Source organism: Mus pahari, chromosome 3, assembly GCF_900095145.1.
Source record: "Mus pahari chromosome 3, PAHARI_EIJ_v1.1, whole genome shotgun sequence".
NCBI lineage: Eukaryota > Metazoa > Chordata > Mammalia > Rodentia > Muridae > Mus > Mus pahari.
The window spans coordinates 94770780-94786051 of NC_034592.1; positions in this window are offsets into that span (position 1 = coordinate 94770780).

Genomic DNA, 15272 nt, shown 5'->3' on the forward strand with positions numbered 1-15272 from the left:
ATGACTGTGAGCATCCACTTCTGTATTTGCCAGGCACTGGCAGAGCCTCACAGGAGACAGCTATATCAGGCTCCTGTCAGCAGGCTCTTGTTGGCCTAGTGTCTGGGTTTGGTGGTTGTTTATGGGATGGATTCCCATGTGGGGCAGTCTATGAATGGTCATTCCTTCAGGCTCTGCTGAGAACTTTGTCTCTGTAACTCTTTCCATGGGTATTTTGTTCCCTACTCTAAGAAGGAATGAAGTATCCACACTTTGGTCTTCATTCTTCTTGAGTTTCATGTGTTTTGCAAATTGTATCTTGGGTATTCTAGGTTATTGCTATTTCCCCCTCTCTTAGGGCAAGATTGCCTGTGATCATGAGTGGTGGGCCGAAGGGGGAAGCAGCTGAGGTTAATAAGATCTCAGATTGTGTATGAGTTCAGGAAAAAAAAGAAACAAACAGATTCTAGGGAGACAGGGTTCAGTGAGACAGCTCATTCAACTGGGGGAAAACAAAGGCTATTTAAACCTTTGGATTATGAATAGGGGTTACAGGCTGAGCATATATCATTGGTTAGGGCCAGAGTGCTGGAAACACCTCATTTGCAAATCTAGATGCTACTGGACATGACCTTATAAGGGAAAGAAAGTTTAACCTGGCTATTGGGCTACATGACCTCTTCTGGTGGGACCAAGGTGGAAGCACTGATCTATGTGCACTGGTACATGCAGTCTACTGTCAGGTGTAATTCTACTCCTGCCAGTCTCTGGGGTTTGGAAACACTCTGACCCCAATCTTGAATCAGGCCTGCCTGCCATAGATCCATGGATTCCCTGGCACCACAATTCCTTCATTAACTACTAGCGGCCTACAATTCCAGTGTTTAAGATCTTTCAGATAGGAGATCTACTCAGCTAGATTCAATGAAATGGGTTTCCATTTATATCATACACAGATAAGACATGTTACATGAAACACACAAGAATGGAAATACTTAAGAACCAAATTTTTCATTTTGTGTCCTTTACATAATGTGGTATAATACACATTCTCTTAAAGGAACACATTTGCCTTCACTTTTCAAAAGGATCTCAGAACCTTCACAACTATCAGCTTGAGTGCATCTTGGGATTCTGTGGATGCTTGGATTCTCCAACCTCACAAAGAAATACTAGGTAGTTTCCTGCAGCACAATTTGGTCTGATGCAAATTGAAAACTGAGGAAACCTGGCTTTCTGGCAGAAATATCAATCATGCTATGATTCAGCCATTAGATGGTTTCTGTTCTACTGCTGGGCAATAGTCAGATATCTTCTGTGTGCAGGCTGTCTAGACTCTTCGTAGGACAGTGTTAAGCTTTCCCAGTTATGTAAAAGTGACTCAGCTCAATTATCAGTGTTGGCCTAGAACACTAACCCTGAGCCCACAGGACACAAACCTTTCCTACATAAATGAGGCTAGAGGCCCACACTCCAGCACAGTATCTTCTTCTCTCTATCAATGCCCCTTTCTGGCCCAAACAAGCAAATGTGTCACATCCTTCTGTAAAGAAGAGGATGAGCAGATGCAGTCGCCTAAAAAGTACAAGGTTTTACGTTTATAAGACCCAAGGCAGATAATGGGGGATTAATAAAATTTTCTAATAACCTTGATTGTAATATTGAGATTTTTCAGATTCTAAATTCAGTGACTGATGTAGCCTCTGATAGCATCTTCCATACTAATTCAACAACAATAAAATTAACTGCCAAAACACAGGTTGTCAAGCAGTTTTCCTCATCATTAGAGAAATGATAAAGCTGAAATAGAGGAACAAGAATCTGATTTAAAAACAGAGCTTGGGATCAGAGTATATAGCTCTTGGTTTATCATGGTGTTTGGGTATCTCTGGGAATAATAATTCAGGCCAGACAGCCTGTCCAACAGCCCATAGGGAAACTTAAGGACCTGGTTACCAAAGATTGACCACCTTGCCTATGAACAATGGCTATATGTCCTCCTTAGTCATAGAAGCCACAGTATAACTTTGCAAATATGATAATAATTCATTTTGCCATGTTTCTGGTTATGGAGGGTTCTCTTTATCCATGTCATAAGATGAGCATAGCTCTTAATACCTAACCTTGAACTACTTTTGAATTATTATTAGATATTCTGGTTGTATCCCGTAGGAGGGAAATATTGTACATTGAAAATATTAAGAAAAACAGATGTAATTCACCAGTGAGATATAACATCACAATACATATTTTTAGCACCAAGCCATGCAATTTTCAATACAAAAATAATCAATATACTAGGTAATCAAATTGCAATAATAGCAAAGATAATGAGGGACAATAGCCCTCTAAACATTTAAATAATACACAAAAGTAAACAGTCCAAGTGGCAGATTGCTTCACATGATATTTAACTATGATACATGTGATCTGTAACTAATTTGGATGTAATTTGTGACTGCTGGTCTGTGCTCATTACTCTATATGTTCTTTCTTTTTTAACTGCTTGCTGACCACACTGTGAGCAGGGAGCTGGAGAATAACTAGACTGCTACCTGTAGCCAACTGTTTATGCTAGAATGTTCTTCCTTGTATGGTTTTAAGTTGGAGAAGAATAAAAAATTAGTAAAAGCTTTGGAAGGCAGAAGGGACACAGAAGCCTCCACAGTGTAGAGATCATCCTGTTTAGAGGTAATGAATGGCAGAAGGGACACAGAGGCCTCCACAGTGTAGAGATCATCCTGTTTAGAGTTAATGAATGGCAGGGCTGTAGACAGACTCTGCCTTTTCCTTTCTTCTCTGACTTGTCCAGCTCCTATTCCTTCTGAATCTGCAGCCCGCCAGGAAGAAGTCACGTCTTTTCTGTTGACTGCTCTGTTACTGCTCTATCAGAACTCCACCTCTGGTCTCTGGCAAGCTCTGATATGCCTGTGTTTCACAAGGGCTTCATGTAACCTTTCTCTTTGTTTCCAGATTTCCCTTTGAGAAGCCTTTTCTCCCACTAACCTCACAACTAGATGAACTCTAATTTATATAGTAAATGCTATCTTCCATAATGCTTTGAGTATTTCCCATTCTATTTCCTTGACTGAGAAGAAAGGAACAATACGAAGGGAAAGAAAATCAGTAATAATTAAAACAAAAACTATAGAACAATTATAAATTACATTCTCATACTCTAATCTACCCAAAGAAAATATGATTTTCAATAGATTAAAACATGTCCCTATTAGTCATAAAAACATACAGTAAAATAAAAGTTGTTGTTTGAGAATTCTAATTAGTAATGAAGTGAAAAAAAGTCACGGTATTTATTATTTTATAGATATTAAGGAAAGTATTATTTATGCCTTAATTGGAACTGAACTGAAAGTATGTGCTTTAACCAACAAATAATGACTCATATGCCAGGGTGTCTGTTACGTCATTGATTGTGATAACAAAACATTGAAAATATTAGTGCCCCTATATGGCATGAATGAACTCATATTTATTATACCATGATATTTATCAAAGTATTCAAATGAGAAGAACTTAAATGTAGTTGCATACTACTTAACATATATGGTTATATAAATATGGCTGCAGAGAAAAACATATGGAGAGGAAAAGCCAACAAGGAAAAAGATAAGTGACTGAACATGCAAAAGAATAGCATTATTATAATTTGACTTCTGTAAACATGTATGTATGAAACAAATCTGAACATTAAAGGCATCTCATCATCTAGTCTAATGATTTATTAACCAGATATAATTCTAGTTTTCAGTAAGATACTTGGATTGATATACATACAAATATATACTCACATATGTATATATTATATATTCACTTCTATGCATATACAATAAACATTAAATAGACAAAATGTCACCATTATCCTTTTTCCTCTTTTAAAAAGATTTACATTGAAAATTAAAATATAATGACATCATTTCCCTTTCCTTTTCTTACTTTCAATCCCATCTGTGTATCCACATTTTATATACATATGATCTTTTTAGATTATTCTCCACCTGCTGCTCACTAGACAAGTTCTCCAAGGCCTTTTCTTGTGTGAATACACTAGTCCACACAAGATGCCTTCTGAACGTCTCTGTCCTCACTAGGAAAGTTAACACTTATTTCAAACCATGGGTTCTTCTTTATTCCTTTTTGCCAGTTAGTCATGTCCCCGTAAGTATTAATCATGTGCTAAATTTTCTATTTCTCCTAAAAGATGTGTCACTAAATTGCACCTTTAGTGTAGCTATATATAGTATAATTCTTAGTCTCTGGTTTCCAAACACAGATTCAGCTGAGAACATAGGCAGTCCTGACCTTAAAGCATCTCAGGAAATCTTATGCCATGCCTTCCAAGACTATTCATGTCATTAAAACTTATTTATCTCAAGCTCTGACTCAGTACCTGTAAAAGTAGATCTTTGAAGCTTAAAACAGTATTTAATTATTGAAATAGTTAGGACGTTGAAGTCATCTACTCTGTCCTGACACTGGCTGGGGTATTTAATATAGCATCTCACTGTTGTTTATACAACCACATACCCACATCTGTGTAATTTTTGTATGTCAATAGCTAAGACAGCCATTATCCAGTATGAGTGTGTGAACATAGTTTATTTTTACTTACATTTTTCAATTTACATTTTACGTATACCAAACCAATATATTTCTTGCTAAACATATGTTATGTTATCAGTCTATATCCCCTTAGTATGAAAGGGGTCATTATCAATTATTCTCCATGAAGCCCACAGGTGAGAAATGAGAAGCTGTTTCTGGTGAACTTTGATATCTCTATCTAGAGTTCATGCTGAAACACATGTACTCTATTTGAGTAGCAGGGAATAAATTTATTCTCAGTTCAGGCCTATTTATATATTTCCTCTGAGTGAAAAGATGGCGAATTTACTAAATCTGTGAAGAATGGCTACTAGTTATTCAATGACAGGCAAGAATATCAAGTCCATACAGCAGAGGCATATAGTTGATACAAATCTTAGCTTGGAGTTGCTTAATCAGGTCAGGTCTACCAATGTTCTATTTTGTTAAAAGATTTGAAAACAGTCAAATCTTTCAGCTTCTTTTGTAAAAATAAGACTTCCCGATAAAAAACATCCTAAGAGGTCATGAGGAACTGACAGTCAATACCTTCTTGGCACACTGTCTCCAACTGATCCAACTTCTCAAGTGTTAGTTGATTCTTTTCTTTTAAATTTCTTCTGTGGTTTCAGGGACTGTCTTTGCAAGGGTTGGATATCCTCTGCTTCAGGTTGATATCTACCTGGAAACTTGAAGGGAAGACTTCAGGACATGTGATAAACAAATTGAAGATAAGTTTCAAAAGGGAGGAAATTTTAGTGGTGAAAAATGGAATCAATAAACAGGTGGAATTGGAGCTGCAGTAGTGAATTTGATCTTTATGGACAGAGAGATAACAATGTTGGAAATCACGGATAATCCATGAACATTTATGGACTTATTGCTAATTAGATGAAATATTCCAGAAGCCATATGTAAGTATGAATATCTGTAACTTTCTTTTTTTTTCCCCAGTAGCATGGCTACAAGCTTACATAAGATTTACAGAGAAGGAACAAGTATTATCTGTAAAATATAGAAAGAATAATACGTACTTATGATTCTCTGAATTTAATTCCAGTAATGACTAGTTCTAAAGTCCAAACAATTATACCACATTGAAGAGCAAGAAGAAATAGTACAGGCAGGGTAAGTGGTAGAGGAGGGAGAAGGAGGAGGAAGAGGAGGAAGTGCATGAGGAGAGGAGGAAACAAATATTGATAGTGGTGATGTATTTATGTCACTTGATATTTTGGCATGGAAGATAGATTAGATAATACAATTTTTATGTACTTCTTTGACTCATTGTTGTCACTGAATACTTATTGTTAAAAATGGATTTTAAATGAAGTGATTATGTAAACCTCTTTGAAGAAATTTAATCAAAGTCCTTTCCTATGAGCCCCAAAGCCTTGAATCTCAGAGAGAGGAAAGGCCAATATAATTGAGCCTTGGAGATTCAAGATATGAGCTTTAGAAAATGAAGAAAGTAGTACAGATGAAGACTGAGAAAGAGAATAAGAAAAAAGGGGTGGATGGCTATGTCCTCCTTCCATTACAATAGGGAACCTTCTCACATTTCTGCATGATATTCCAGACAACTTTTTTTTTTCGTTTTGGTTTTCTCGAGACAGGGTTTCTCTGTATAGCCCTGGCTGTCCTGGAACTCACTTTGTAGACCAGATTGACCTTGAACTCAGAAATCCGCCTGCCTCTGCCTCCCGGGTGCTGGGATTTTACTTGCAATACCAGGTTACAGCTCATGATTGTGAGGAGTCAATAAAGACCTCAAAATAGCTAATCATAGCAAAAGAGAGGGAGAGGGAGAGGGAGAGGGAGAGGGAGAGGGAGAGGGAGAACAAGAGGGAGAACAAGCATGTATGCTTACTGTTCAGCTGGCATCTCTACTCTTAGACAATTCAGGAAGCAGCCATAAAATGATACCATGCACAATTGTGGTTTGCCTTCCAATCTTCTCCCCCAACTGAGAGGAAAAAAAAAACCTAGCAGAAATGCTCACAGGCAACTTCACTTAGGCCATCCTTCATAATAATCTCTTCCTGGGTTATTCTAGGTCATGACAGACATACAGCATGGCTCTAGACACTTTGATCTGACTGGGGACACTGAAGGAATGATGAAATTTCACACACACACACACACACACACACACACACACACACACAGAGAGAGACAGAGAGACAGAGACAGAGAGAGGCAGAGAGATTGCTGAGTAAACCTGAGCAATTTTAGATGTTCAGTGTGTGTGTTATATATGATTGGACACAGACAGAGTTATTGCCTACAACTTAAAAAAAATGGAGTTATTACATGCAGATTAAAAAAAAAGGAAACCAGGTTTATGGTACGCAGCTGGATCAGGACAGGTTTAGCTAACATGTAGAAGTGGTCTCTGTGGGAATAGTCTTTAGACTGAAAATATCCATAGGGGAAAGCTATGGTGAATATTTTCTGTATATGTAATCAAATCAAAACTCAGACTAGTGTTTCCCTCTGGGTCTAAGGCAAGGTTTCTTGACATGACCTTGTACATGTAAGGACCTCACACTTAGGGCCATAACCAGATAATCTATTTTGAACATTAGAACATTGGATGCTGTGGCATAAAAATAAATATTATAAAAACAAATATAATGACAACTAACAAAATATTAGTACACAAATAAGCTACTTCAGTTCTGATATTAGGGTCAATGTAGTTATTCAAATTTACAATGGGAAAATTAGGGAAGAGGAGGAATAAGTTATGTAATAAATATTTTATAATGAGAGTCTTCAAAACCAAAGATTCTACATGCATAACATTAATCAAAACCCCTCAAATATTAAAATAAAGGCCATGTACATGACCAGTTTGTGGTCATAACTCAGTAAGTATCTGCTAAAAGGGCATGTGTGCCAAAGCATTTGTTATGATTCTATTTCCATGCCTTATTTTGACACTGTTCAGTTACTAAGATATACTCAAATTATGCTTTACTGTAAGTCACAGTATCTCTTCTTGGATAGATAAGCGTGTCTTACCTTTTATTATAAACATTTATTGCTATGCCTCAGATGAATTTTTATGACAGAAAACACAGGTTCTCTTTCATTCTCTACTACATACACAAAATTATTTAATTTTTAATTATTATGTATTACATTATTTCCCACACCCTTCTCTCCTCTTACACTCTTCCACATATGCCTCCTTGCCATCTTTCAAATGCATGGACAGCTTTATTCATTAATTGTTATTGCTTACATATAATACATATAATGTCTATACATATATTTCTAAATACATCAATACAATCTACTTGTTTCAATATCTCTTCCTAAACACATAGATACAATCTGCTTGTTCTCTAATTTTTACATATTCCCTTTAAAAATAACACATGAACTATAATGCCATGTTACCTGCTTCAACAACATTAACCCCTTTGCTATGATGTAATAATGAAAATGTTTGAATACGATTAAGTTATTTATTGTCATGCTGCTCATATATAACTTACATATATATTGTTCTATTGCATGTATTGTTCTGACTCAATATTCAGTTTTGAAGTCTGATTCTGATACTCTTTCAGTGTCATTGTCATTAAGCTCATTGGCTTTTGAAAAGGAGACCCACTGCAGTGGTGTGAACATCACCCCTCGGGATATAAGATTACTTCTTTAAACATATTTTATGAAGGTTTGTTACTGTCTTTTGTTTTAAAAATGAAATGGCTAGCATAAAGATTGAACTTTTCTTTTTCTTTTCTAGACCCTTTTCTAGGAATAACATGGAAAACGGGACAAAACAACTTCTGCTTTGGAACCATGAAGTTCAAATTACACTCCCAAGAATTATAAATTATAGTTCAGAGTCATGAGTCCTAGTGTTCTACAACACAGCAGGGTAACTATAACTCATAACACGCCATTACATATTCTTTTAAAGTAGAAGAGGAACAAAAGCCTCAAAATACAACAGAGATAGCAACACGTAAAGAAATGGGAGTGTTAATTAACCAGATTAGAGTGTGGCATGTTGGTTACTAGTATTGTAATATACTTCATATATACCATAAATGTGTATAATTAATTGTGAACTCTTAAAAATAAACTAATGGAAAGAATTCATGACTCATTCAAACCAGAATTTACTGAGAAGGCAGAAGAAAACTGTATTATTTTTCTTATTATTTACAATATTCAGAATAATAACAGTGTTTTAAAAGTAAGAAGAGGCTTTCCATAAATCAAGAGTACTTTTAGATCATACTCTCAGGGTGTCCATGTTACTGTGGAGAGAGTTACCTGGGTTCAGTTAAGACATGAAGACATTCAGTACCAACTGAGAGTCAATGCATGTTCTTCCAGCAACTACAGTCACATACTTTCCATACATATTGGCAATTTTGGAATTAAAAAACAATTGCCATTAGTAAGTTGTCTTTCTTCCTTTTAGTAATTCACTCATAAATATATAGGAGGTTATTGACCTGTCCTGTAAATACAATTTCCCTTGCATAGGTATGAGGTAAAATAGAAGTCCTCCATTCTAATAATTTTAATTTTGGTTTTTGAGTTTTGTGGGGATTTTATATATTACAAATGTCAAAGGATCATGCCAATACTATGTATCTCAAGTACTTTGTCTCTTCAGGAGAACTGCATGGTTTAAAATAAGGAATGGGGCTCCTGTAAGTGTGGAATTGGCTATGTAACAGGGATCTAAACCTAAGTAGCCCCCAGATCTTATTACAACTGACTCCATGATGGAAGTACTATTCATACAGTAAGACTCGGAATGTAAACAGCACCACTGGCCAAAAAAGCAAATAAAGACCTAATCAATTGAAGTCTATACTTCTGAGTAAGTCTCTAAATGTATCATTCTTTTTGCTTCTGTAGTTCTACTTGTGGCTAACTGTTCCTATTCACTGAAATGTGCCAGCCAAGAATATGGGATGTTTTTATGCTTAAAATCTCACCTGAAAAAGGCTCTGTGCTATACTGGCTCTCGAACACCCAATTAAGTCATTGTCAAGCTAATAAAGACTTCTTATTGGCATATTCTCATGTTTTAACAGTCTTTACCACTGGATACTTCACAATAGCTAGAGCATGGGTAGTCTATTTCCCATAACTGGTCCTCATTCATACAAATAAAAGTGTATTATCAATATAAGCCCCATATATTAGTTAGGAGATTTCAATGAATATATACAAAGTGGTTTAGAGATAATCAAAATCAATGTTTGATACAGACAAGCAATTAATATGGTACCTTGCAAATATTCTTATTATCTTTAGACTGTTCAAATGCCTACTTTTACTTCTATATTTCTTTCCCACATCACCATTTCTCTCTCATAATTTCCATCTTATAATCCATCAGTTCTACATCTGACAAAACTGCTGGTTTTAACCTTTATACACTTCTTATTATAGGAACTCTACTTATGGGCAAAATAATGAGTGAGAAAATACTTTAAAGAAGAAAAATCAAATCTGGTCATGGTCATCCATCCCTGTAATTCCAGCCTGCTGTTGACTCAGTCAGGAAGAGCAGATAATTCAGGTCACCCTGGAGTTCATAACTGTTAATCTACACTACTACCTCAAAATAGTAGAAAAAAAATACACCACACAAAACCTAGTTTAGTAGTTACAGAGAGGCATTCCAAGGTGGCTTTCTATCTTGTGTATGATAAGGTATTGATTTTGAACTAAAGACTGAAATATCTGATTTGGGGAAAAAAAAAAGAAAAAAACAGGCATTTTTACGAAAGTAGAGAACTAATAGCCGAGTTTGCAGGGTTTGTTATTAATACCAATAAATTACTAATAAAGTAATTTTATGACATGTAAAATAGTACTTCATGGATACTAGCCATCATACTTTGTACCAAACACATATATTGTCCAAACACACATTACAGGATACACACTGGTGCACTGTGAATGTATTCTTATCTAAAGTCTTTGATTTCTGAGCAGTGGTAGTGCATGCCATTAATCACAGGACTCAGGGGACAGAGGCAGGCAGATCTCTGAGGTCAGCCTGGCCCACAAGAGAGACCTCCAGGGTAAACAGGGCTATGAAGATTTCTCAACAAACAGACAGACAGACGGATTTTTGACCAATAAGAATCAAGGCTAGTTAAGTTATCCATGTGACTAGAAAAGCTGACATTTGGCTTTGTCATAGGTACCCATCCTGGTTTGCTGTTTAAACAGTGGGTATTAGATTAGAGTATGCAGGTCTGTGAAGTGCTTCACTGACAGTGATTGTCAGTACTTGCCTTTCTGCTTTCTTTTCTTACTTGAACTCTATTACTTTAAAAATAAAAGACTTACTATCTTTGTTTTAGGTACATGAGATTTTTGTCTGCATGTATGTACATGAACAATTGATCCTCTGGAACTGTAGTTACAGATGCTTGTGAATCACCATCTGGCTATTGGTTACTGAACCAGGGTCCTATGGAAGAGTAGCAAGTGCTTTTAATCACATCTTCAGACTCCTCAACTCTAACATTCGAATGACTTGTTCTTTAGTTTTAATAATAATCAATCATTTTGTTAACTTGTAGAACTGGACTTTCTCCTTAAAAAGTTTTTGACTATCACATATGCTTTTAATTAATATTATTTTAGTTTTCATGGGGTTTTTATAGTTAACTTTCAAATATTTCTTAGGGAAATTGAATCTTTTATACATAGATACTACGTAGTCATGCATATAAATTATAACAGGACCTTATATAATTTATACTATCTAGTATTAAAGTCTATAAACACATACATATCACATGGTTTACATAGAATTATTTGCTGCTTATTAATTACTGTAGAGTTGTGATATTACTATATAGGATGTAAAAGTCTTCTAATAATGAATATACCAATAGTATGTGCATTAGATCTTGTATTTAAGATTATACGTTCAGAAAATTACTTTTAGGCCTGGTAGGAAATAAATAAACAGCAAGTGTGAATTTGTTTCACAAACTACCCTACAAGCTCTAGAGTTTTACATATATGTACACACACACACACACACACACATATATATATATATATATATATATATATATATATATATATATATATTATGAAAACAATGTTGTTTTATGTAACAGTTATGTTGCAGCCACTTATATGGAAATGCTGTGTCCATGCAGTTGCAGAAAGCATCTCCTGCAGGAAGACCTAATTGAGGACTGCCTGAGAGACCAAGGACTGCTGATGCAGACAATGTCAGCCAATCTAGAACTGCTGTTTAGAGGAGGTGCTTTCTTGGGACCAATGGCGCGAGGGTGAAGGGATTTAAAGGAATTTTCAGCAGAGTTCAGACTCTTGCTGTAGTGTTTCTCACCTGCTCCTGTAGTCCGCGTCCTTGATTCTGTGCCACCTCACTTCAATCCCCAAGGGCAGGTAAGGTCAGGCAGGGATTAGTCCAGATCACAGGCAGCAGTTTCAGAATTTCATACTGAATGAAACTTCTTACATTACTACCATATTATATTGGAGCTTTGAGTTGGTGGAGGCGCCTACAACTTCAACCCCAAATCTTACCTTCATTGTATTCCCCTTGGGCTGCCCACATACTCTTCTCAAGCCCATGACAAGATGAATACAACTTCTGCACATCTGTGAGAGGGAACAAAAGAACAAGATAAAAATTTCTCCCAGAGTCATTAGACCAGAAAGAACAGAAAATTACCAAGCCAAAAAAAAAAAAAAAAATCAACAACAAAAAAAAACCCTTTCTATTTACTGTAGATGTAATAAAACTACTATCTGGAATGGGTTGAAGTTACTTTGAAGAAGTGTGTAGGAAGACACAACTTTCAGTAAATTGCATTAAAAACTAAGCAGTGGGTACATTCTCCTTTGCTGTTATGTAAGCTGATTTAGCTGTCATCTTTGAGAAAGCATAGGGTGGCCAGATTTTCCAATTTTATTCTCCCAGTGTGAGTAAGATGCTCCTTTTGTGTCCTGCACACCCAACCTTGAAAGCTGCACGATTTTCCTTGCTTAAATGCTCCTTTTCACAGCCTTATTAAATCATCAGAATTCTGTAACCTTTGTTTCTTTAACTCCAGTTTCTTCTGATTCACTCATCCACACTAGAATGTTCTCTTTGGCCACAAGGTCAGCAAAATCTACATTTTAAAACATAACTCTAAGTGACTTTTCAAAGCCAATTTCTTAATTTAAATTGATATTTAGTGATAATCATGGATTTAAAAAAAGAGTTTTCAGTGTTAGTAGATAATTCAGTTCAGCAAAGTGATGCAAGTACTAAGGACTGAGTTAAAATTCTGTAAATATGCTATTTAGTCTATTATCAAGTCTGTCTTCTGGGGAGCCGCATGCACTCCAAACATTGCAAGGGAAGGAAAATCAGTTCTAAAAGATGTCAATTGAGAAGTTGAATCTCTTCAATATCTCCTGGAACTACTCACTGACATGGTGGATGATAGTCTTCAAACTAGACTGAGTCACACATGATAGATGACAATACACAGCCTCGCCCACAACTGCTTTTCATGATTAAGGCCAGAGCTGTCACTGTGCAATATTGTTTTTGTCTCATAAAGTGCTAATGAGTCAGGTCAGACTACAAGTGAGTCATGGCTAGTCTCACTGGGTAACCTTGAGGAAGTTCCCTTTTCTTAATTTCTGTTTCTGAAAAATGAAATGGATTGAACTTGATTTAAAAGGTACTCAATTGGAACAATGGACCAAAGCTTTGTTTTCATCAAACCTCTGCCCCATGAGTCCATAGATCCATAACATAAATGCATGTGTGAAAATGTAATATGATACAAGTACAGTAATTAGTGTGAATATTAATTTCATATGAAATAGATTACACAGGGAAATGAATATAAAATTTATTCATTTCTTCATTTAAGAAAGAAAAACAGAAGAAATAAGGAAGAGAGCTGGTTTGCTTGCTTAATGATAGAATTGTGTGTTCTATGCAATCATATAGGAATTAACATGCAATGTATGGAAAGCATGAGATGATCTCAGAAGTTTTTGTGCTTTTATGTGATTGGTGCAAAAGAGCAACTCAGTTTCACTCTAGACCTTGTTAGTGCACTGAAAGGGCTCCCATAAATCAGCACATCTTCAGGCTGCTAAGCAGGTAGCTATAGAATTTTTTATTTAATGGGACAGTAGGAGTGCATTCTTGAGATTATTGTTAGAATATAACTCAGCAAAATTGTAACTCAGTTGTGGGAGTTTTATAAAGCTCAGTGATAAATCTTAATATAAGAAGGATAAAAACACAATTGAATTGGCATCATAGTTTGGCATATATAAAAATTTTTTAAGGGACAATGTTTCAACGCTCACTACTAGATAAATGATTTAAAAATGTCATTTATCCAGCAAGTTGCCAGAATTTCTAAAAACACATATAATAACCAAAGTTGATCACATAGAGAAATGGAGTGAATCTTACATGACTGTCAGAGAAACTGGCATCAACTCAATCCGAAAATATAAATAATCAAAGGAGAATGTTGTTTGTTGCAAATCTATATGCAATACTGAATACTGAACATAAATTATGAAATTACTTGATGTACAAATGTAGGGAAATGAATGGAGAATTGTTATACTGTGGATGCATAAAGACATGATTACTTATTACTTGAAAAAAAAAGTTTTAGAAAAGGTAAAATAGCCTCACTGTGTTTATTTATCTATGCCTTACAAAGAAATGTTTGAATGTTAAACTGTAAGAATAGTTATTGTAGGAGTGACCTTTTAATTAGAACTGAGTAGAACTTATGTTTTTATTAAATACATTTGAACCTTTTATAATCAGTGTTCATAGCCTTATATAATTGATATTTCTATTTTTTATTTTTGAGGCTATAATATAATCACAACATTTATCCCTACCTTTTCTTCCTTCCTAATGCTCAATATATCCTGCTCTACTGTTCTTCAAAATCATAGCTTCTTTTTTCCACCAACTGTTATTGCATGCATACATGCATGTGAGCTTATGTACATTCCTATAGGTAAGCTGTTTATATGAGGTTGTTTGCATGTATGTTTTCAGGGATAAGTATATGGTACTGGGCTCTTATTTATAAAAGTGCCTCTCAACTATAATATGAATATGGTATTAATTAAAGGACATTTAAAAAAGTCTACAAAACATATAAAATCCTTCTTTTAAAATGAGGCATGAAGTGTGTATGTGTGTGTGTGTGCACGTGTGTGTGTATGCATGCGTGTGTGCTTTTGTTCATGTCTGAGCAGATAATTTACAACTGTTTGAGAAGGAAAGCTAACAATGAGTAAATTAAAATTCATATAGAAGACTTCAAGCATTCAATGAAGACAGAACAGTAGAGAAATGTATTCCACACACAAACACACACGCTTTTCCCTCTCATTTACCTAGAGGACAATTTTGTCTTAACTTTTCAACAGTCTTTCAACACCTCCTCTTCAAATCTCACTCTCAGCTGATGGCTTTACGTCCTGTCTCACTTAAGTGAAGAAACATCCAATCCCCACACATCAGCTCACACATATAGTGACATACACTCTACCTTCCCACTGCTACAAGACCAGGTAACTGTATTCTTTACTGTGGCCAGTTCTTTTTATTTGAGGGGGTGGCTTTTGGTTTTTTCGAGACAGGGTTTCTCTGTAGAGCCCTGGCTGTCCTG